Source organism: Haliotis asinina, chromosome 1, assembly GCF_037392515.1.
Source record: "Haliotis asinina isolate JCU_RB_2024 chromosome 1, JCU_Hal_asi_v2, whole genome shotgun sequence".
NCBI classification, from domain to species: domain Eukaryota; kingdom Metazoa; phylum Mollusca; class Gastropoda; order Lepetellida; family Haliotidae; genus Haliotis; species Haliotis asinina.
Window position 1 is genome coordinate 42,400,658 of NC_090280.1, and position 23,482 is coordinate 42,424,139.

Below are 23,482 nucleotides of genomic sequence, written 5' to 3' on the forward strand. Positions count from 1 at the left end.
AGTCTGGACCAGACAATCCAGTGTTCAACAACATGAGCATCAATCTGCGTAATTGGGAACCGATGACATGTGTCAACCAAGTCAGCGAGTCTGACCACCTGATCCAGGTAGTCACCTCATACGACAAGCATAGTCGCCTTTTATGGCAAGCATGGGTTGCTGAAGGCCTATTTTTCCCCGGGACCTTCACGGGTCCAGCAATCTGTAAGCAGTCTGTAAATAAACTAGCCTGGACCGGACAATCCAGTGATTGACATCATAATCAATGACACAGGGTTTCAGTGTCAGCAATTCAACTAGCCTGGCCTCCAAATTCCCATTAGTCACCTCTTACTTGTTAAATGTTGCGCATGGAATTAATACATAATGTGCAAAATGAGAACATTACACATATTATCAACTGATGTTATGTGCTAATTCAGGTGTAATCGGTGCCTCCTTGTATTATAAGATTTGTCAAACAGCTCTTTTACCGAATCATGGAATCATTCAACCAGTCTGTGATTATCTGATTAAAGATCAAACACTTTCATCCTCTGGTAGTCAAAATGATTTTTTCATCCAATAATCCAACACCAGCCTTTGGACCCCAGCATTGAACTAAGGACCAAATTAGACATAATTCACTTTGATTTAGCAAAACATCAGTCATTTTTTTCAACAGTCATCATTTAATCTACCTATTACCTGTAATTCAGTAATTATCCTGTCATATAGCTATTTCCAATTGCTGTCAAATCCCACATCGTGTCCTGGATTGCAGTCATTACTTCAGACCACATAAATGCAGATTTACAGCTTTATAGTATTCACTGACAATAAGCACATTTCACTGTTTAACTACCTGCCAATATGGCGCTGGTCTCTACACAACAGATACATAAGTGACCAAATCAGTCTTGGACCTAAACTACTAAGGTTAAAACTGTACAGCGATCTGACAGACCTTAATCCTACCCAACTGTCATGGTCCATCTCCTCTGAAATGATGTGTTGAATCCACCATTATTTCATCAATATCAGCAGTTAGTAGTTACATTGGACATACGAGCTCAAAGCCATTATTTTATCAATATTACTTTGCATATTTTCTAAACACGCACAGATATAAATATTTCTCTGGGTTGTGTTTCCTGTTTCGCGATGACTTAATATTTACACGACTTCAGATATTGATTCTCTGTTAAAATAACACCGCCCAATGTGAGCTTCACTCTCGTGTGATTGGCCAAACGTTTTGCCGCTAATTCAAAGCAAAGTATTGATCCCCATTGTCCCAAACGCCATGCTTTCATAAACTGATAGCATTTCTTGCAGATTCTTGTCTGTCATGAACAGCCTTCAGGCCAAATTCTTCGATTCCTGTTCAGAATTGCACCATCGTAATTTTTTCTTAATCCCCTCCCAATGACATTCAGATGCGCTATTTTCCCCCCAGGCTAGATTCGTGTATATCGAACGTGTTCAGTGGTGAAACAAATAACGTATTTCTAAACTGTCTATCATTGTGGACGGGAGATGATTGGTATTGTTTATTTCATCATGGTAAACACCTCTCGGCACACTCAGGTTCTACTCAGTCACAAAAACAAGTCGATGCTGATTGGACTTTTCCAATTGCTATTAATGCCGCCAACCGAATCCTAGACAATGTCGGACGTACATTCAGAATGCATGAACATAATATTTAGAACAATCAGTCTAAGTATGATGCCAAGGTTTTGTGTAAATAACATAACCTCACTGCAGTGTTTGAAGACCCATTATCATTTGTGCTTAGATCTGTTTACATTTTGTTTGTAATTCCACACTTACGTTTTATCCAATTCAATCAAACTCCTTCAATTTCAAATGCTGTTTTCCATGATATTGCCTTTTGGATGATATCACTACTTTATTACTGATTGGAATCTGATATCGATGACTGTAAATGATTAAAGATGGTTCCAAGAAATGACCAATACCCACATTGGGTACCCTATTGTTAAAAAAAACAAGATACAAAGGCGCCATTGTGTCAAATAGACACTGGTGCCACTGAGTCGAATGGACATCCTTCTTGAGTGCAGTGAGTAAGTTGTGTTTAGATTGAAAACAGACTTTCAGCAGGATTTGACTTGTCACAGAATGTGAATTTTAGAGCTGGGGATAAATGCCTCATACTCTCCATCAAAAGCATCATCTTCAAGTACAATAACATACCATAATCCAGCAGATGGATTTAAACAAAACCACCTTTGATGATCTCAGCTGCTTAAACCCATTAATCATAATGAAATATCAAAGTGCTTCTGAAACTGAAAACTAAATACAGTTAATAAAGTTTATAACAACATGATATAATTCAAATTAAAACATACATAAACAACTACGTTTAAGACATACTGTACATGGAGTCAAAGACAAAGAAAGGCAAAGCTGAACGTTGAGGCAAATCCTACATGTCCACTTCCAAGCCCAAACGTGAAGCATTATGAACCTGATAACACCCTTACCTTAACTACAGAATCTATTATTACCAGCAAGATGAAGGGCAACATCCTCTCCAAGCTCCTCCATCAGCAACACACAGTCTGGACAACTTCTGTTCTCACTGCCACAAAGATAACTCCAATAAAACTTGCACATTCCTCACAGGAATAGATGGCAGAATCCGGTAAAATAAATTCTTGCTCAATTTGAGAGAATCACACACAAAAACATAGTGCTTTCTTCATGTGTAAGTGGGGAAATGTAAAACTGTCCAGATTACTGTGAACCCCAGACTCCCGCTCTCTGTACCAACAGCCCGAACTGAGACACCACATCCAGATGAACTCTGACAGAATCTGTCAATATTGTATTTTGATACTTTTTTATGACAGACTAATTTTCATGTAAATTACATTGGTTTTTCAGACAGCTATTTCCGACAGCTGAAAAACAATCCAAGCCAACAGGTCCACGACAGACAAATTATAGTTTGTCAATTAGAGTCTGACAATGGCACAATGCACGCTATATCTTGTATGCCGGGTGTGAACGAGGGGATCACTTGTGAAACGCTAGCCCTGCCAAGATGAAATAGGGCCTGAATTATTCTGTCAAACCTGTTGGAATAAGACAGGGACAAAATATGGTCACATGATTAGGTGTTCTGATTAGGGACAAGTAGAACGGTGTGTGAGTCAGGGTGCACACTGCCTGTTTCGTGTGAGACAAGCCGTAAGACTGACAGCATTGAGACATTACTACTTTGACTACCCATGAATAGACCTGATGGTCCAGTCAGAACAAGTACTGGATTTGACTAGGTCTAGCAGGTCCTGACTGACCAAGGGATGCAACTCTGCACACCAAACTGTTACAATGACAAAATATTGGACTAGCCTCTAATTGCTCGATTGATAATATTTTATTGGTGAAAATACAGTTCTTCACTGGGTGACTATTGTGGGGGAACCATTTCGTTTCCATTGCAACATGCTAGTGCAATACTGATAGTCCACTGCCATCGACTATTGCAATACAACTGTAATAGTTTTTTCTCCTCCTTGAATTGTCTCATTTAAAGTCATTTCACAAATAAATGTCTAGTTTATATGAAATAAAAACAAACTGAAGTAGTTTCAGTGACTTTCAATAACTTAAAAGCAACTTGACAAACAGACAAAACAAACATTTTGTTTCAAACAACTTCAACCTCTGAAGGACAAGCCATGTTTGCTGCCATGTTTGTTCAAGAGGCAACAGGGGTGGACAACTCTAAATCAATCTGGTACCTTACTTCCTGTATTTTACATTTATCAGCAGAAGTCAATTACTAGATAACTGATAGTCAACATACTTTAGTTTCCACCATTGATTAATAACTATCAGAGACTTGCAATCCATTGTTGCATCATTGCATTGTAGTTCATATATTCTTAATAAAATATATTTTCAAAATAAAATACCATTGCATCTTCATTTTCAAAACTCCTAAAAGTGTGGGAATGTTGAGATTCTTGAGAGGCATTTAGAAGTTCGTATTCAAATATAAGACAAAATGTTATGGACGTCAACTTATTTATTATTTACACAACGTTTCTGGGCTATTCCTTGCACCTTTGTTGTTATGTGGATGATGAAGCTGCAAGGAACAGCCCAGAAATGTGTAAATAATAAAGAAGTTGGCATCCAAAACATTTCGTCTTATAATGTGGAAATGTTGACTTGATAAATATTATAGACTTACATGGCTGATTTGTATATATTTGTTTCAGGGTCTGTATTTCCATGCTAATGATCTGTTAACACAAAGACACCCTGTCCATGACGTTTTAAGTGGCATGCATAGCATGATCCTACACAAGGACAACCAGCTTCGTCAACCTTCTCAGTCCTTCATTAACCTTCATCGACCTTGGCAATCCAAGCACTGCTCACCTTCAACAATTAGATGAAACTTACGGATGGAGAAACATCATCCCCCGAGACCCTGAGGCTAGAGTCCTCCTGCAACCCTGGATGTAAGACAACCACATCCTGAACAACAGTTGGTAAACAGATCCGCAATAAAACACCATCATCTTTCACGGAGCCAATGTCAGAACCTCTAGAATATCAATTGTTCGGTAAACAAGAAAACCCTTTGTAAGTCTAAAGAAGACAATGTATCCACATCAAAGCCCCATTCCACAATTAAGGCTATCCCTTTCCCTGAGGAATCTTTGTACGCTTGTTTCCACTGTTTCGCAGGCAGCCGATAATGAGAGCGATAACGTGAACAGTACCATCGCCATATAGCTTTTCTCTCTTTATTTACTGCATACATTCCCATGGCAGGAAGAGATGACTGTAGCAGATTTCAGCAAGTTCCAGACTCATCACATTGTCTTAGGCCCCAAGCATGACTCCTTCAGTTCTTCTGGAACAATGTTCTGTCTATTTTTTTGTCTTCACTTGCACATGAAATAAATTCCAACAGTGTTTTTCCTCAACACTGGAGATGTTTTTGTTGAACAAATGTAAGAAGTGCATGTTTCTTGCTTTCTAATGGGAGAAGGTGAGGATGTATATCCCTGACGTGTGTAAACAGTCCTTGAATGATATATGCCATTGTACATGGTTGCAGATTTACAGTCAACTAATGGTGCATGACTTGATCCAAACTTAATACAACAATGTTATATTTGTGATGACACTTTCATAGTAAAGTACACATTCTTGTACTTTTGTTGCGTTGAGTCCTGTCTGGGATTTGAACCCACACCCTCAGAGTCAGGCACCTAATCGCCACCACACAAAGTCAGCTGCCTAACCTGCTCTGCCACCACAACTTCCACAAAAATAGAAGTCGGACGACTGGTACTCTTAACTGTGGATTTTGTGTACCCTTCTGATAAGTGTAAATTTGCACGGCTCCTATGGGTGAAAGCTATGATTACACAATACCATTTAGAAAGTGGTCAAATTTAACAATGTTATATTTGGGATTACACTTTTTAGTAAAATACAGATTCCAGTACTTTTGTTGGGTTGAGTCCCATCTGGGATTCGAACCCACATCGTCAGAGTCAGGCATCTAATCACTTGCACACAAAGTCAGCCTCAGTTCCTTGAACATGTCCTTGTCAATGTAACCTAGAGAACTTGGCCATTATTTTTCAAACTCCTGATCTTCTCACTCCAAATGATACTTCATTTGATCAATGATCTATCACAAATACCACCGACGTGATGACTATTCCTTTCCCCCAGAGGCATATGTGACCTTTCCTGGTGAACCAAAGATATTGCCATTTTTGCCAATTTCATCCTGATTTCAAAGTGATTCATTTACTTATGGCCCCTATGTATTTTGTCACTGTCATTCAAGAACTTCATCTCCATTCTCACAGACAGCATCTTCCAACCCTCACAGACACAGATATGTCACGGTCAAACCTTTTTCACTGCACTGCATCACACCATATTTTAATCATTATCAAATTCAGTGCCCTTTTAAAAAGCCAAGTAAATGGGGAGGGAAGTCTTCAATAATAGATAAGCCAGACACATAAGACTCACTCTAATCCCCACATGTGTACTAGTCCCAAATACCAATCCAAAAATCCAATCACTGCTTGCAAATGTGCAAAGAAATTAAACAAAATGCAGTAAGAAATACTGCATCACTAATTAAGAATCTGAGAACTTTGTTTGAGCGTTTCCATAATGACAAACACCTGCTGATTCTCTCAGAAGGCTTCAATTTAAAATGGCGGAGAAATGCATGACGACAGAGCTCAATCTGTTACGTGACTCTCAACTTGTACGTCGCAATAGCTGATGCAAATATGAATGGTTGAATGAAATCATTACAATACAGAGACATTTATGGAGAACATCCATGAAGATTTTAATCCTTCATTCAGGAAGTAAAGGAATTCTGGGAAAGACTAAGCTTTTTTGAACCTGTTTTACCAGATTTTTTTTAAGACAAAAAGTTTCCAATCAATATACATTACAATAGTGATGTGGCAGTGTTATTTCTTGATGGAATTGTGATGTTTTGTACTGCGCTGAGTGAGTGAGAGTGAGTGAGTGAGTGAGTGAGTGAGTGAGTGAGTGAGTGAGTGAGTGTGTGAGTGAGTGTGGTTTTAAGCAGCACTTAACTTGACGATCACTCAACAGCCCAAGCATCAATAGAACTCCTTGTCAATAACTCATAATCTTAAACTTGGCTAATCAAGAAGTCAACTGTATAATGTTCTTTGTAATTTGTTGGTTTCAAACTAAACCCTTTTGCATATGGACCACTAACATTAACTACTGTTTCAAGTCTGAAAATCAATGAACAATAAAAATACACATACCTTCTTCAGTGTGAGTAACACAAACTTAAGTATGACAAATATGTACAAAATCCTACTATATAACTCATTACTTATCCTTGGCATGTCGTATGAATGAAATCCCTTCCGCTAGTGAATGAAATATATGACATATAAACAAGGAAAGCACCTGTTGTATTTTAGATTACACCTAGAGGGCAGGGCAAGAGGTGTTAAGGGGTAGTTCCACCTAAAGGTCCACACTCCTAATCTCACTTCATTATTGTGGATTACTCTTGAAACGGCCATTCACAGAAGTGATATTGACCAGTGTTGATATCACACACCTGCTCCTTTATGTAAATAAGTGTCATTAAGTATTCTATCCAGAACTAAACCCCTGAACTGATGTCTTTATTGGTGCTGGTTTGCTGAAGGTCAGGTACAGACTTGCAGCAACTTTGTTGCAGTCTCAATGAGATCAATATCTTTCTGAAAGGGGCTTCACAGCTTCTGTATAAAATGACTGAGTTCACTGTCAAGATACTATGTTTATTTACTGTCAAGAAAGAAAATTAAAATGAGATTAGATAACAAATTTATTACTAAAACAGAATGTTTATTTCAAGAATGGTCTGTTCTTTAACAGGATGACCTTTTGTTTCAAGCTGTGATAATACAAACACTATTCAACAGTGAAAATGAAAGGGGCTACATTAAATCATTCTACTAAAACACATTTGTGGGTGTGTGCACTTCACAACAATTTTAGATTGGATGTTCAGTTGTTATTCCTGTTATTTGTACACTCTGAAACATATTTTGCCAATACTTAATGAAAAAGCACAGAGATAGCATACCACCCTGCATCCTTCCACCATCATTAAACATTTGTTCGCCTATCAGCAAGTGCCAGTTTTATTTAATCTCCAACCATACTGTCCCCTACAAGCAAATCAAATGGCCACATTAACCCCAGCGGGAGACGAGATTTATCTCCACATACCACTATTAGCCATCAAACCTGTCTCCCACCCTACTTGTCCTGATAGTGCAGCGTATAAGCCAGGGCTATATACTGATATCACCACCCACAACCTGATAACACTCTCCAACCAACAAGTAATGCAGGTAACGATGGAACTTAAGGGGGAAGATATAAACACATATATAAAGTAGTTACTATCATGCTGACTTCTTTTCTTTTTCACAAACACGCTTAAGTGGTTTGTACAGATGAGAGCGGGATGAAATTTCTATTTAAGGACTTATTATATTTTAACACAATGAATAATTAGATCAGTAGGATTGTTATGAGAGTTTAGGGAACTCTTGACACCATCTTCATAAGAAGCAACCATAAGGCAGAAAATGTAGATTTGACTTTGAACCAGGAATTATGGAGATCAGCCTTCACCAGCGTGCCAACCTGGAGACAGACTGCATCAGTGGTCAAGTGGATACAGTGTATGACCAGTGAGTGGAAAGTCCAGTGTTTGATTCCCAGCAGTATTGGGTACTTTGGGTATTTTTACCTTGCCCTGTACTTGGCAGTGATATGTGGACAAGTCAAGGACTGGTCACCTGTGTAGCAGTACAATATCAGAGTGTGGTGTCCATGATAAACAGCACCATGGTATCTCAAGTAATCTACCACATGCATGTTTTAAACTGAGTGTAATAATCCACTGACATTAAAACCCTTCTGCCCCACTTGTCCATGTGGGGGCGATCGGGTAGCCTGATGGTTAAAATGGTTTGCCATGCCAAAGACTCACGAAGTCTCTTGTTTAATAATCCAGTGATCGATGTCATGAGCAACAATCAAAAGTGTCAGGATATGCTGACACAATGCTGACACCACCTGCCCACCTGATCCATTTGGGCAGATAAGGTAACGCAGTGGTTAAGGCATTCACTCGTCACGCTGAAGGTTCATCTTATATTCCTCACATGTGTAGAATGTGTGAAGCCAATTTCTGGTGTTCCCTGCCATGACCTTGCTGAATATGGCCTAAAAATGGCATAAAACAAAGTTCACTCAGTCATTTGTTTATTTGAGTGTTATGATCAGTGTGGAGACTTTGGACTTTCATTTTAGATCCGGTGGAAATTTACCCTGGAATCTGTTTTCCAGCTCAAACGTACAAACACAGACATGTGAGAAATTTTAAAAAGCGGTTGTTTAAGGTGACATGAGCACTATGAACGAATCAACTTCCAATCCAATTTAAATTTCAACCTTTAAGACTGGCTCAGCTTTGTATTTAACAGTGAATCCCAATTACAGTTTGTCCATAAACTTCACAACAATTCGTTTCATGATGGATTGAAAAGAAAACTTCAATTCCAGAAATTCCTTTTGATTAATGGTGTAAATACTTCATTCCAAGCAGTTCACGGACAGAATTCAGACATGTCAATTACAAATCTCACTTCAATTTACTTTCAACAATAAGAGAATAAAAATAGAAAGGTCTTTTTAATGACAGTTCAAATCTCCAATTCAATTTTCTCACAAAGTAAAACCTTCTATTGTTTCAGCGAGTGATTGAATTGATACCTACTCAACCTGCTTTCGTCAGAAAATTGAAAATGACTAATTAACCCCAGCAAATATGGGATTTATGGCATGAATGTGCATAACCTTAGATTTACAAGTAAACCACATTTTTGACACACTCTACTATTGCTAAAAGTGACAGCTGTGATTGTCCAGCTGAGACATTATTGAGTGACAATATGCAATGACATATAATTTTCCTGTTGTTATGGAGCTTTAGCAGTGGTGAGGGCTAACTGTATAATCGGCATACTACAAATGGTTGATCACAGTGAACATGCCATTACTAGACATCGAGTCTGTAAAACTACACAGTTTACAGAAAACAGGAGACTTCAAATAGGTCTTTATCATATTTGTACAATATCAAAATACTCTTGTCTCTTTTTCTTCCACAACAAGCTGAATAAATCATATTATCATATTTATTACAGTGTACAAATGTTTCATGATATTTTCACAGAATGCAGTTAGGTACTTTCTACGTATATCAAGAAAACCTTGCCAATTAGTATTTATACAATATATTTGAGAAAAGAATATGTATATGAAATATGAGTTAATCTGTGAATTTACTTTGTAGTTTCAGCAAACATTCCAGCAATATCATGGCTGGTGACTGCAGAATCCACTTAACACAAGTCTTTGGCAAGACAAGTAAATGACGCAAGCAACAGGCAATGATGCTGTCCCTTGAAAACCTGTACCTTAAATCTGAACAGTGGTTGATAACATATGCATTAGCCAGTGTCAACAGCACATGTTCACATTAACTAAGTTGCAAAGGAGGACACTCGCCCTGGTTTGTCCACCAAAACTGACCCAGAATCGTCACAAATATAGGAGTGAGTGAGTGAGTGAGTGAGAGAGTGAGTGAGTGAGTGGAGTTTCATGCTGCTTTTAGCAATATTTCAGAAATACCAATGTAGAAGACAGCAGAAATGGATGTCACACCAAAGTGGGGAATCAAACCCAGGCCTTCAGCGTGAAGAGCGAATGCCTCACCAGACTACCCCACCATCCCCACAAACATTGGAGTCTGTGTTGGGTGTGAATCAACACCACCACAGAAAGGGCATGGCTTATCTATTATGATACTCCAGCACTGATTCTTGACACTTGCGTTGTTCACACAAAGAACCTGCTGTTGAATCTCTGTGAAAATAACTGAAGTGACATGATTTAGATGTTATCTGTGAGACTAACCCTCTAGGCAGTGTTGCTGGTGACACATGTAAGTCTCAGAAATATGTGCTTCTTTCTGGTTCCACATTCTGTTTCGTCAGTCATAGGCAGGTGCTTTTGGTATGATTTAGGTCATGTTATTTCAATCTTTGGCCATACCGTGTTTCACATGTTAGTAACAAAAGCAAAATTTATTTTCAGTTTGTCCAAAAAGACAGAGACAAATTATGACAGATTAATGTGCTTACATTACTGTGAATCTAATTCTTTGAATAATTTCATATGCTACAATGTTTGAAGATCATTCTTTCATCTATTGTTCAGTTCTATCTCTTAGAATAACGTTTCCCTAAATACAACATAACAATGGATCCCCTCAATGCCTATTTGATGTATTTATTGACATTGCAAGAGCACTATAAAAGCACTAAAATGACCGTAACACTCAAACTCTACATACCTGTACGGTTTGGTAGCTCTGGATTACCAAGCCCCTGAATGATAGATAGGTCAAGAAGTAAGCTAACATCAAGCGTGCGCAATACCACAAACAAATACGTCGTTCACAGTTTACTGTCGACATGTTCGCGCTCTTTATGATTGGAATGCCACAGACTGGCCAAACTTTGAAGTTTACTTGCTTGGGTTAAAATAGTAATCCCCCAAACAAAGATCACTCTCACCCAGATAAGGCTCCCCACACAACTCTGTACACTTGAACTAGTTGTTAGGGAGATAGAAGTACAATGTGGTATGTCTACCCTTGGATGAGCTGGTCTAATTATGGGTGTGGACCAAAGCTTTGTCACAGACAATCTGTTGGTAATCCTTTCTGTGTTCTGTGTTCATCCGTTACATTCGCTCTACTTAACTTTACACTCCCATGAGATCATACATGCCTTGTTTCATATAAGCTCTGTCAGGTGTCGTTGTTGAAAACTTAACCATACCCCTTGTCAGCTGACGCTGATTCGTAAATATCCTAGAACAGGAATTATTGTAATCTTTGTTATTCCTAAAGACAGCACAACTGGGTCCAAGACTTACTGACAGTTGTTCCTATCTTAAGCAACATTTATCTACAATTTATTTTTCAGAAATTATTTCTTAAATATTTTAATCATGACACTATGTCTTCATGACAAGCTATACTTATTTTAATGAAAGGTTCGGCAATAATTACATAACAAGAAACATGTGGCACTACTTCCCTACAACCTTCTGTCGACATGGAAGGCGGCGGCTTCAAGACCAATATTCTAGAAACAAAAACATCAAATGTCTGCTAACTGGTAATGTAACCTTGACAAAATCTGTGAAAAAGTATCTTGTTTGATATTTTTAGTTTGAAGTTTGGCATTTTTAAGAGAATTTGTCCACAAAAAATATGCAGATGTCTATCAAAAGGGAAATTTTGATGACCATAATGTCACTAGCAAAAAATACATTTATATGATTATCAAAATGGGTATTTTCTGAAATGAAGTTTGTAAATGAAGTACCCTGAAGTCTAAAGAAGCCAGTTCAGGTGTTGTGTGAGAGAATGTTGAAGATGTAATAAGCCCTTTTTTTCTGCCCATAACTCCAGGAATTATTCCAAACTTGTGGAAACTGCACCGTAAGTTGAAGTCATTTCATGCCTGTCTACAGACGACATCCTAGCTACCGACATGTGACCCAATGTGTGTCAAAACGAGGCTCTGATTTCAAACGAGCTCACTCCAGAAAAACAGCTGTGTACTTGGAGGATCTTGAAAACCTCTCCAGCTTTGTCATCTTCGGATGCAGGATTCACCCTGTTGGTAATGGGTAGGAACTCAACAACAAATATGAGGAGAATATGTGCCCCATATTCCCCATCACATTCTGCAACATCATGACTCAAAATGTACCAGACTCTGACTATCCAAGTCCTCCAGAGGGAGTATTAAATTTCTGACACTGTCCTGACCTGTGAAGACTTCACCGTTGGGTCAAAAACTGAAATATTTGAATTATTGGATGAAGCTTTTCACAAAAAAAGTATTTTGCCTCTTCAAAGTCCAAGGTTCTTCAGATGAAATTCAATCCTGATTTGTTTTTATCATGGTGCTACTATCTGATACAGGCAACACTGGAAGAACGGCATGTGAGTTAAAGCCTGATTGATATAAACATCGCACATTGCTAATCTTCCCTATCTTGCTTCATGTCACACAGAGACATGGACTTAACTTTCAGTCCATGTTTGACAAATCATATCAAACATGTAATAAATATCATGACAAGTCGTGGTGATCTCCTGACATAAGTTCAATAATGAGCAACCATATAACATTTTTTGGTCTTTTATTCCAAAACCAAGCTCCAGTATTTACAATATGTTTAAAATGATTTGAAAAAGGATAAATATTATGACATATTTTGAATTTATTTAGAATTTATTAGATTGCCTGCCTAACATTTCTTTTTCTACTTTCTGGATGTAATTGGATGCATTTTTTCTGCATTTAAATTAGGTTTCAAATATTTCAGAAAACATTCCAGAAACTAAATTCACTCTGAAACACAAAATCTATCACATTCTGACAAAAAAATATATCACTTCTTGAACTACAAGATGCACCATCATAATCATAATAATATTCACACATTTATGGTGGAGAGGCCTAAAACTACTGAAAATGCACACAAATATTTTCATGTGATATTCAGACATGGCCTATTCTAAACTACCTTTTTTGACTTTTGCTGCCAATTCATTTTTATGCCAAATTTGGATTCTGAATTCCCCATGGGCAATTACAGGGCATGTGGTTTTAACGTCAGGGCATCGTAATGAGGTTTGCCGGGTCCTTGTCAATAGAACACTTACAAAACCATTTTGGCTATTGCATCCTGGGATTTCATAATGTAGTTATGTCTGCATTAATTCGGGACCAACATGACACGAAAACGTAGGACCAGTCGTAACATAATTCTTCTCAAGTTTAATGGACTCAATGTGTGAATAATCCCTTCAGACTTAGCTTTATGGCACCCGCCTTGTGAAATATTGTGCAGTTTCAGCAGCCAATTCAAAGAAAAGAATGATAATCATTAGGTCACACAACATCCTTCATCACAGATGGACAGACCAAATGTGTCCAAACTGATGCACTCACTCACACAATTGTTTTCAAATTGACGTTTCACTCACAGGAAATGCATTCAAATTAGCGAGGTGAATGGATAAATATTTCCACATGAACTGTATGACACAAAGGTCGTATGACACAGATAACTGAGGTTATAAGACACAAAAGTCATATGACACAAAGGCTGTATGACACAAAAACTAGATAACGCAAAGTCATGATACAAAGGCTCTATGACACAAAGGTGGTATGACACAAAGTTTTATATGACACAAAGGTTGTTTGATATGATGGCCATATGAGACAAATGCAAAAACATCCAAACCCTTCACAAAATGTTTGCATTTATCTGTTATTTTTATTTTAAACTTTGATCAAAAACAGCATCTCTCTTTTCCCAAAAGCTGCATTCTCACTTGATCCAGAGATGCAGCAAACAGGCAAGGATCTGCCGAAAGACATTCCTCCATTAAGGAAGACCAAAAGAAACTGATAATTCAAGCTTCTCCACAGCACACGTGCTACAACTAAGACAGACATACACGCCCAGCACTTGCTGCTGAAAACATGTCAGAAATCATATTCTCTGTATCTTAACCATTTTCTTAGTGTTATTTTGATAACACAATTAGAATTTTATTGGACAAATACAAACAAAATCGGCTACTTGAAACCAGCATGACTTGATCCAAAGATTGTGACCTGAAAGACTGAATGGCTAAACAGACTAAAACAACACTCCCATGTTACTTGAGGCAGCATTGGGGATAAATTATGTTTTTAAACTTTCATCAAGAGTAGTCCTCTGTTATTTACATGCCATTGTAAACCTTGATCAAAGAAGATTCCAATTCCTTCTGGGACCTGACTGAGTTGAATTCAAGAAAACTCAATTTAGCATCAGTGTTGCCTTGAAAAACGTTACCACTATCAAAAAACAGTGTCCAATAAACAATGAGCGGTTCCTGAGCTTCATCGGAGACTAGCGAACAACATGGCTTATGATGATTAGCATGCTGGCATCATAACGACTATCATGAAAGCAACGAAATGTCACATTCAATGAATGATGTTGCATGTGAAATTTACTGAAAAAGGTTTGACATTGATGTGTTTTTCCAGTAGTACAGAGCAACAGATACAAATCTGCATCGTTATATAGCTAGAACAAGATACTGAGGAATGTTTAACACAGCAAATCAATATAACTTTAGAAAAACTAAAACCCAAAAAGGTGCACCATAATATGGCTTGTCTACTGCCATGAGAGGAAAGCTGTGTTTCAAATAAACACCTGTCACAAGAGCCATGGCAGTCACATCTTATGTTGAGTCCGTACTTTTAAATTTGAAAGGGTCCTAACAGCCTGCAGTAAATTTACGGGTCAGTTTACTTGTCACAAGTTTTTTAAATGAAGCTCTGAAGTGATAGGCATGGCTGCAGCTTCTAAACCCTTGTGTTCAAATGGCGCCTTGGCAATATGTTTTCATTTCAAACACTAGAGGATGTCTGCAGCGATGCAGGTGACGTTTACAGGTTCAGAAAACAAGCAAAAGTTAGACACTATCACACCTCGAAGCACAACTGGACAAATCCTGGATTTGAACACATGACTATCTAATCAGAGTTCACCTATCAGTGTCTACTTGCGCTGGTCTAGACTAACACAGTGTTTGTGCTTGAGTAGTGCTTAGTCCCTCAATATGTACTCATGGAAACAAATAAAGGAACATGTGAAAGGACGAATGTACCCTTATGCTTTTCTGGCTTTTCAACCACAGTGCAGTACAGAACAAGGGAAAGAGATATAGGAATGCTTCTGCTTTCATGTGTTCCCTTATTTGCTTCCATGAGTATATATAATATTGACAGTAAGAAACAAACCCATTTAAATTGAAAAAGAACCCCCAGCAAGTCGAGAAATTCTCTGGAAAATCCAGACATGCTTCATTAAGGGCTTTAAGATTGCAGGGAGGGCTAGGCAGCAGGGAAAGTAATGTGGTTCAGGGACTGTGAGACAGACTATACTGCCGGAAAGGTTGGGCAGCAGGGAAAGTAATGTGGTTCAGGGACTGTGAGACAGACTATACTGCCGGAAAGGTTGGGCAGCAGGGAAAGTAATGTGGTTCAGGGACTGTGAGACAGACTATACTGCCGGAAAGGCTGGGCAGCAGGGAAAGTAATGTGGTTCAGGGACTGTGAGACAGACTATACTGCCGGGAAGGCTGGGCAGTAGGGAAAATAATGTGGTTCAGGGTCTGTGAGACAGACTATACTGCCGGGAAGGCTGGGCAGTAGGGAAAATAATGTGGTTCAAAGACTGTAAGACTGACTACAATGTCAGCCCTAGCCAGCCCAGTGAGACACCATTTCACAGTTTGACATGGATGCTCTACCAGACACATCATGCAAAACATAGGCTGACCAGTCGATGCTTCTCCTCCTGCAGGTAACCAGTTCCACCTAAATGTCGTCTTTGATGCGTCTGCAGACAGGCCTTTTTGGTCATGTGGGCAATGCGTCTGACTTTGGAGTAGATGGTCCATGGTTCAAAATCCATCAGGAAATGGACATTTTATGATTGGTACATGGTAAAAGATCATCCAACTGACCCTCTGTTCAGGAACCCATGCTTGTCATAAAAGGCAACTAATGGGCACGGTTGACACGTCTCCATATCCCATTTGTGTAGATTGATGCTCATGCTGTTGATCACGGAAATGTCTGAATATATTTCTGAGTGCAGTGTAAACGTAAACTCACTAACTCTTTCTATCCCCTTGACCATATAGGTGAACTAAGTACATCAAAAACAAATGGCGACAAAAACCACATAATTTCTTGAACTCACAAAATAGTTCTTTTATCCAGGCATATAACCAATACATCTGGCCTCATATTGCATATCTCTCTCAAGTCAATAACAAAAGGTACCTCAAAACCCAAATCTCACAAAAAAACATTTACACAATATCTCTTCAATGATTGTTCACACATACTACAAAGCAGCCGATTTCTTGAATGTAAATCTCATAAAATAAACAGCACCAGCTCCACTGTCCAGACCTGTCCAACACTCTAATTCATTGCAACCATGACAACCAGTTTGAATTTTTCATCAAAGCTGAGCTGTTGGTTTCCCAACTAAGTTAGATCATCATTGATCCATCGGTAACATGCCAGACCCCGAGGGAGAACCCCTGTTGTCTAGAGTTTATTAACGTCAATGAATTGCACATTCTATGAGATAATTTGATCAAATGCTATGAATACTGTCGATGAGCTATCCCAAATCGGAAGTTGAATAGGTCAAAGTGCCCATTCTGCATCCGATATTGGCAATTTTGGTACCCACGTCTCTTTCTTCTCAAACTGTGTTTCAAATAACAAGGTAAACAAATGACAGTGGTTACTTGCATGTAACTGGATGTTGGTTGTACATGTGACCACTAGGTTGATCAATCAGGCTCACATTGGAGTGGTCCTCTTCCGCTGTGACTCACTGATAAACGGGGATATGCGTAATTGGATTATTACAGATTTTCGTTGATTTCACGAAAGAGGTCCCCTCTCAACAACTTGTCATTGTTGAGTTGCAAGATTCTTGACGTGTCGGTGTCAATATGATGCCATGAAGTGATGAACTCTTGTAATTTGGTATGCTACATTGTAATCACTTCCTATTACATACCAAAATGATGTCATGTGATGATTAACATGTAAAATACATCATGCCGCTCTGACAGTAAACAATTCTAATTTGAACATTTACTTGAAAAACTCATACTTTGATCACTTCATATATCTACTTTCATTCTAATGAACAGGAAAAGTATGAATGAAAATGTTTCTGATCAAACTCATATCAAACAATTTAAAAAATATTTTAAAAAACGATAGACACTTACATTGCATTTTCCTGTAAATATTTTTCATTCTACAATTTTTTTTCTCAGAAACATATGCAGTTTGTTTGGTAGATATGACAAAATAGTTTCACATGAAAGAAAAAGATAAACAATATGATCGGAAATATTTCAAATGAATCATGAGCAAACTTGTTATTAGTTAAAAAGAAAAACGTTTTAAAATAGATTAACCAATAATTACCCAACAGTGTCCATCCATTTGTGAAATTTTAATTTTCAATTACCCATAAAAACATTATGAATCTCTGCCCATGCTTGTTGATTATTCTGTAATTACCACACACGTCCACGTGTGCTCCTTCCAACCTCGAAGTGTGTCCAACATGTGCAAAATTTAGCAAAATTGATACTGGAAAATGAAGTTTAATTACACAGAAAGTAATGAGAGTTGAAATCGAGGGTTACGAAACAGTGGCGCTGTATCAATCTTACAATAGTTCCACAACACGAGATCTTCTGCCTTTCAACAATAGTGATCGAAAAAATTCAATTCAACGTTCAATTTTGAAAAGAAGGATCGAGTTAAGTCTTGAAGGAATGGAGGCCCCCTCGGATTCTAATGACATGGTTTTGGCGATCGTTATGTCGAGAACGAAAATTTCAACGAGGAATGTCGCAGAAAATGGGCTGCACTCTTCAGGTGGAGGCATAACGATAAGGCATGTTTGCCCATCAAAAAACGTCAATACTGCCGATGGACACGTGATGATTTTTAGCTCTCTAATGACTCTTTTGTCGCAGAGGAGGGAAGATCGCATGTTAGTGCCACTGATAAGTCTATGACTCAGGCCGACGCCATGTTCTTATAATGAAAGCAGGTTTTTTCAAACAGTGGAGTAATTTTGCGAAAAAAAACTTTCAGAAATAATTATGACTTTTTCGTAATTCATTTTAAAGATGCCACATAGTTAGATTGGAATATGGCAATAGGATTTGTATCATTAGTAGATAACACTGAAATGTTTTATCTCTGTATTTTATCTGGGTATGAGCCATAAATATGAATGCACACCTCTGACCCTCAAAGTTTCAGACCTCTATTTATCATAGAAAATCAGACACGTCTAATCAAGTATCCAATCATCCATAATCTGGGCTAGAGAAAAAAACTACAGGACTGTGATCATGAATTTTCAGTGATTAATAATATCAGTGTATCTGGATACAGACCGTCCATGACGCAGCCATAAAATCATCTCCAGACAGAAATATTTATTTTTTTCTTGAGCGAAAAGGCATTCATTTTTTCATATACAGACACAAGGGGGAAAAAAGAAAAGAGTTAAATGTTTACAGTGCAGAAAGGAATTTCACATGGTTGAGCGAGACTAATGCCGAAAAGGAAAAAAAATAACATCTAACTGACACAACACATTACTTAACAATACATCACAAAACAACAAAACAACAAAACGACATTTAAAGACAACATCAGGGCTCAAAGGTGGAGCTGATCGGCTACAAAAAAACACCTAAAAACTAGCAGTCAATATAAAAATGCACGATCAATTGAATGCATATTCTCTTTGGCATATGATATCACTGTAAAGTAATACACATCTATGTACTGGGCACCATAACAAATACCCATAGTCAGAACATGGATAGGGCAAATCTACATTACATCCTTAAAAGAGACATTTATACATATTCAGGACCATATAGTACTGAAATTGAGCCCCATTCTGGATATATATCAGTAAAAGAGAAAGTATTACGTTCAGTTACTCTTTATTTCTCATTGAATAAATTAACTGAGCATGATATGTACATACTATTTACTACCAACTGTCACCAAGTTGAATGGACCAACAATTATCCTCATGTCACTATTTTTATTTCCTTTGTGCATTATATGAATAATTTGGTCATTGTAATCGAAAGCGAAAAAACGTAATAATAGGCTGAAATAGACACACAGTGGTGATATAAACAACATCTATTTCCTCATCTATCAAGCTAATAGTCGCTGCTTTCTCCTGTGATGGGCTGTCATGAGAAATATACATCATTGCTGATTGACTTCCTCCACTGGTAGAAAAAAACCTGCAGCTGTGAGGTCAACTTGGACCGAAATAAACAGATAATTCCCCAACGTCCAGCCTCTTCCTGCTACAAATTACTATACAGCTTAACTTCAATACAGTGATACTTTCAGATTACTAAGAAACCCCACCCTTTCCATCCTAACACAATCACTTCAGTTTCACAGAAAATAACAATTAAATTGAGGACATATTTCTATGAGGATGAAAAAGCAAACTTGAAAAATAAAACAGCTGAAATTATCATGATAATTACAAAATTTGAAGGGGTGGCATTCGAATACACAATGTATTTTTAATGATCTTTTGACATTAATTGTTACAGGACAGTTGCTGAAACTGTGTATTTTTGCTTTTCATGAGTTAATCTTTTAAGCTCACATCCAAAATGTTATTTCTCAGAATGACAAATTACTAGTTACTTTTTCTTGACCACTGAAACTTTCATTGTGTTCTCACAGATGTGCCATTTCAACTTTTTCGAAATTTTAAAATTTTCAAAATTTAAATGCAAATAAATTTACATTTTCAAATTTGCATGATGATTAGCAATTTTGTTTTTCTGCATCCACATTGTTTATAATTCTGCTTATTTTCAGTGCAAATAATTGTTGTACAACAGTTTCAATGAGAGGAATGAGAAAAGACTCCTCACACTGATTCACACAGAGACAGACACGTTGTCTTGGCAAGCATTCTCTACTAAAGTACTGCTACACCCACTCAAATCATAACACTTATTGATAAACTTCCACATCACTGGCTCTTTGTGAATGTTGGTATTCCATAAGCTAGATTATTACTCGCCCGTTGAAGATACTACAGTGTAATATTTCTACAGCAATATTGCACTATACCACTTGACGTATGACGTCAAAATGTTTCAAAGTTGTGACGTCACAGAGCTAATGCCGATGTCGCAATTTTACTAGCCCTTCTTGAGTCGCGGAAAGCTGAGAGTCGCACTGTAGGGAGTTTCGTGGCAGTTTCTGTCAATTTATGCTGGGGAGTAATAAACAGAATACTAAACTCGCTTCCGCGAAATACCATTTTTATTAAACGAGTTAATGATTTGGTATCAAACGAGCGAAAGGTCATTTAGTATCCTCTACACATCTCCTAATTCAACAACTAAAGCAAACATTTAATTAAAAAGAAGTGACATTTTAAGTAAATAATTTCCACCTAGAAATATTTAACTGGTTTAGGACTTCTGTGATGACTACCATCATCCCTAATTTTATGTATTGCTTAACTGTCTTATTCAAGAACTTACTTCAATAGTTTTTGCATTTTTTACGAATGAATAAAAAATTTGGTACTAGCTCTGAAAATCTGCATTTGCTAGTGGTCCACAAGAGAACGTGACCGATGTCTTTCAGGCTTATGGAAACATAAATGCAAAAATTAATTCTTTGATGACCAATCAAACGGCAGGTGATCACTTGCAATTTATTTTTTCATGAGCAATCTCTCCACTCCCTGCCTCATACAAATGTAATAAACTTAAATCAAAACTATTTTAGTTTGCAATTTTTTCATGTCGGCCTGCAGTTCTCCCTCACTCTCAATACAGCTACATGTGGTCATCAATCAAATAGTGATCATTCACTCCGGTCTTATTCGAAATCTACCTAACACTTGTAGAAATAATAACAATAACACATTCTTTCCTAAAAGCACTTCAAAATAAAGAATTTCAAACTAAACTGAAACACACTGTCCCAGTACTCTCAAATCAGATTCCCTGAGCTTAACGTATGCATGAATGGAAAATACATCAAATGATTTATTAGCTTAACGGCAGACCAGCCATTCAACAAAGTTTCATCTATTCAACAAGTTCCTGAATATTTGTAAATATGTTGTTCAACGAGTCTCAATAAAATGGCTATCTATTCATGACAGTCAACTCGCCATATGAATGAAATACTAATAAATAAACGTCGGACCAAATGCCAGTGAATGGTGCCGTTCAACACTGATCTATAGTGAAGGTTACCAGTTGCATAGTAGCATGTGATGACTCATACCATTATTAATATGAAAGCGACACCAACTGTCGAGAGATGTGATCACGTCTGATCATATTGCAACCATACAGTGTCCCAGTATTCTTCAGTTGGGAGTGATATTGACTATATTATTATGCTTTTCCATTCCTATTCTGCCTGAGTTCGCGTTAACATTTTCGGTTTTAAACCTTTTGCTCCATTTCACACCCAGATGGATGAAATGGTGGAATATTGGTTTTCAAGAAACACGAATTTGTCATGTCATGAACTGTAATTCCAACTAATGAGCTAAGGAAAGTATGAATACATTGATAACAACTGACAATGTTCGTCCCTATGTGTCCAGACTGATTTGCTGTGAGTCTGCAATTACGCACACTAACAATGTTTCCTTCAACTCAGGTTGGTTATAAAATCTGTAACATTACACATATATTTCAAAATTATTTTTCAGATACAGCATATCTATTGAAAATATCAATTTCATTACACATAAATGAGGAAAGAAACTGTTGCCTCATTTGTTTGAATTAATTTCATGTGGCATTCTGAAAAACTGGTAAGATTATTTTCGTTGCTATGATCAACTCCTTCAAGCTATGGAATTGCCGTTTCCTCAGACAATGTGGCTTCCAAATTGCCCATTTAGACTGAATAATGACCCTGATCACTGCTCGTTCTACAAAAACCTTTACAAGAACACTCCACATACAGCACATGTAAAAACAGTGTGGAAAAACCCGGACAAATTTCGTCACTTACGTTGAACAGAGAGGGGGCCTTGTAGTTGGGAGTGGAATCTCATGTAAACTGTACAACACCGACACAATCAATACCCTCACAAAGTGAATTGTTGACCTCTTTACATACATCAAAGCAACCCATGATGACGGCAGATTGGCAGATTTTTGTCGTCAGTGTCGTCACTGAAATAGAAAGCTCAGATGTGCCTGGTAATGAATTGTTCGCCTCAAAATTGAATCAATCAAGTGGCCATCTGAATTAGATTCGTAATTGCATGTTTATACACAATAGAATCCATCTCTCGTAACACTTGGGGCCCTAATTAGGTACCTACCAGCATCTACATGTAGGGCACATCTCAAAAACAGGATGGAAACTTTCGTGACATTTACAAATTGTGATACTTCTGCAGAATATCTTTGGACAAAACTTGAAAATGTAATTTCAAAACAGATTTGTTGAAATCATTATTTTATCCAAAATGACATCATTGTTTTTCAGAAGAATGATCCATAAAGTTTGTCTTTATCCTCCTGTTAATCTCTCTATTGATTAAAACTGAACTTCATTCTTAAAATATCTTCTGCGTTTTCAAGAGAAAAACAATTCTTGTATTTTCTGAAACAAAATTAGGCACGACAAAAACCTGTACAAGTCAGCTCTACCTCATTCAGAAGACAAAGAAAACAGAATTTTTAACCATGCCATTAGCTTGATGACTCTCATCTCACCTAAAATTAAATTTTCATACCTTTCATGTTCTTTTTCCTTCCAAACCAAATTTCCTCAAAGTATTCTATACACAATGTATTCTATTTTCAAAATTCTATGCTTCAAACAGCTAAACAATTGCAAATGTCACTAATGTACTTTGTAACCCAAAATACATGATTGTTTTTCAGAAGTATGAGACATCCATTTGATACCCGTTGTCAATGCAGGGTATTCTCAAACCTTCTAGAAAACCTCCTCTGATTACATTCACACATATACACTTATCGCTGACCAAAATACATGCAACAGTTGTCGTTGACAGACTGCAGGATGGAGCTAAGGCTCCGCTGACATACAGCCTACCACATCCTTCCAAATCAAACTAAACATTTCAA

General features: G+C 37.5%; 1 protein-coding gene and 1 long non-coding RNA gene across 7 annotated transcripts in view; one reads left to right on the top strand and one right to left on the bottom strand.

Annotated features, from left to right (window-relative positions):
* Window positions 1–23,482, bottom strand: part of LOC137291609 (roundabout homolog 2-like) — a 284,596-nt gene that overhangs the window by 205,345 nt on the left and 55,769 nt on the right. The window lies entirely within an intron of this gene.
* Window positions 11,267–12,223, top strand: LOC137279076 (uncharacterized). Its single transcript, XR_010956671.1, has 3 exons — window positions 11,267–11,346; window positions 11,692–11,816; window positions 12,113–12,223. It is a non-coding gene; the product is annotated as an uncharacterized lncRNA (long non-coding RNA).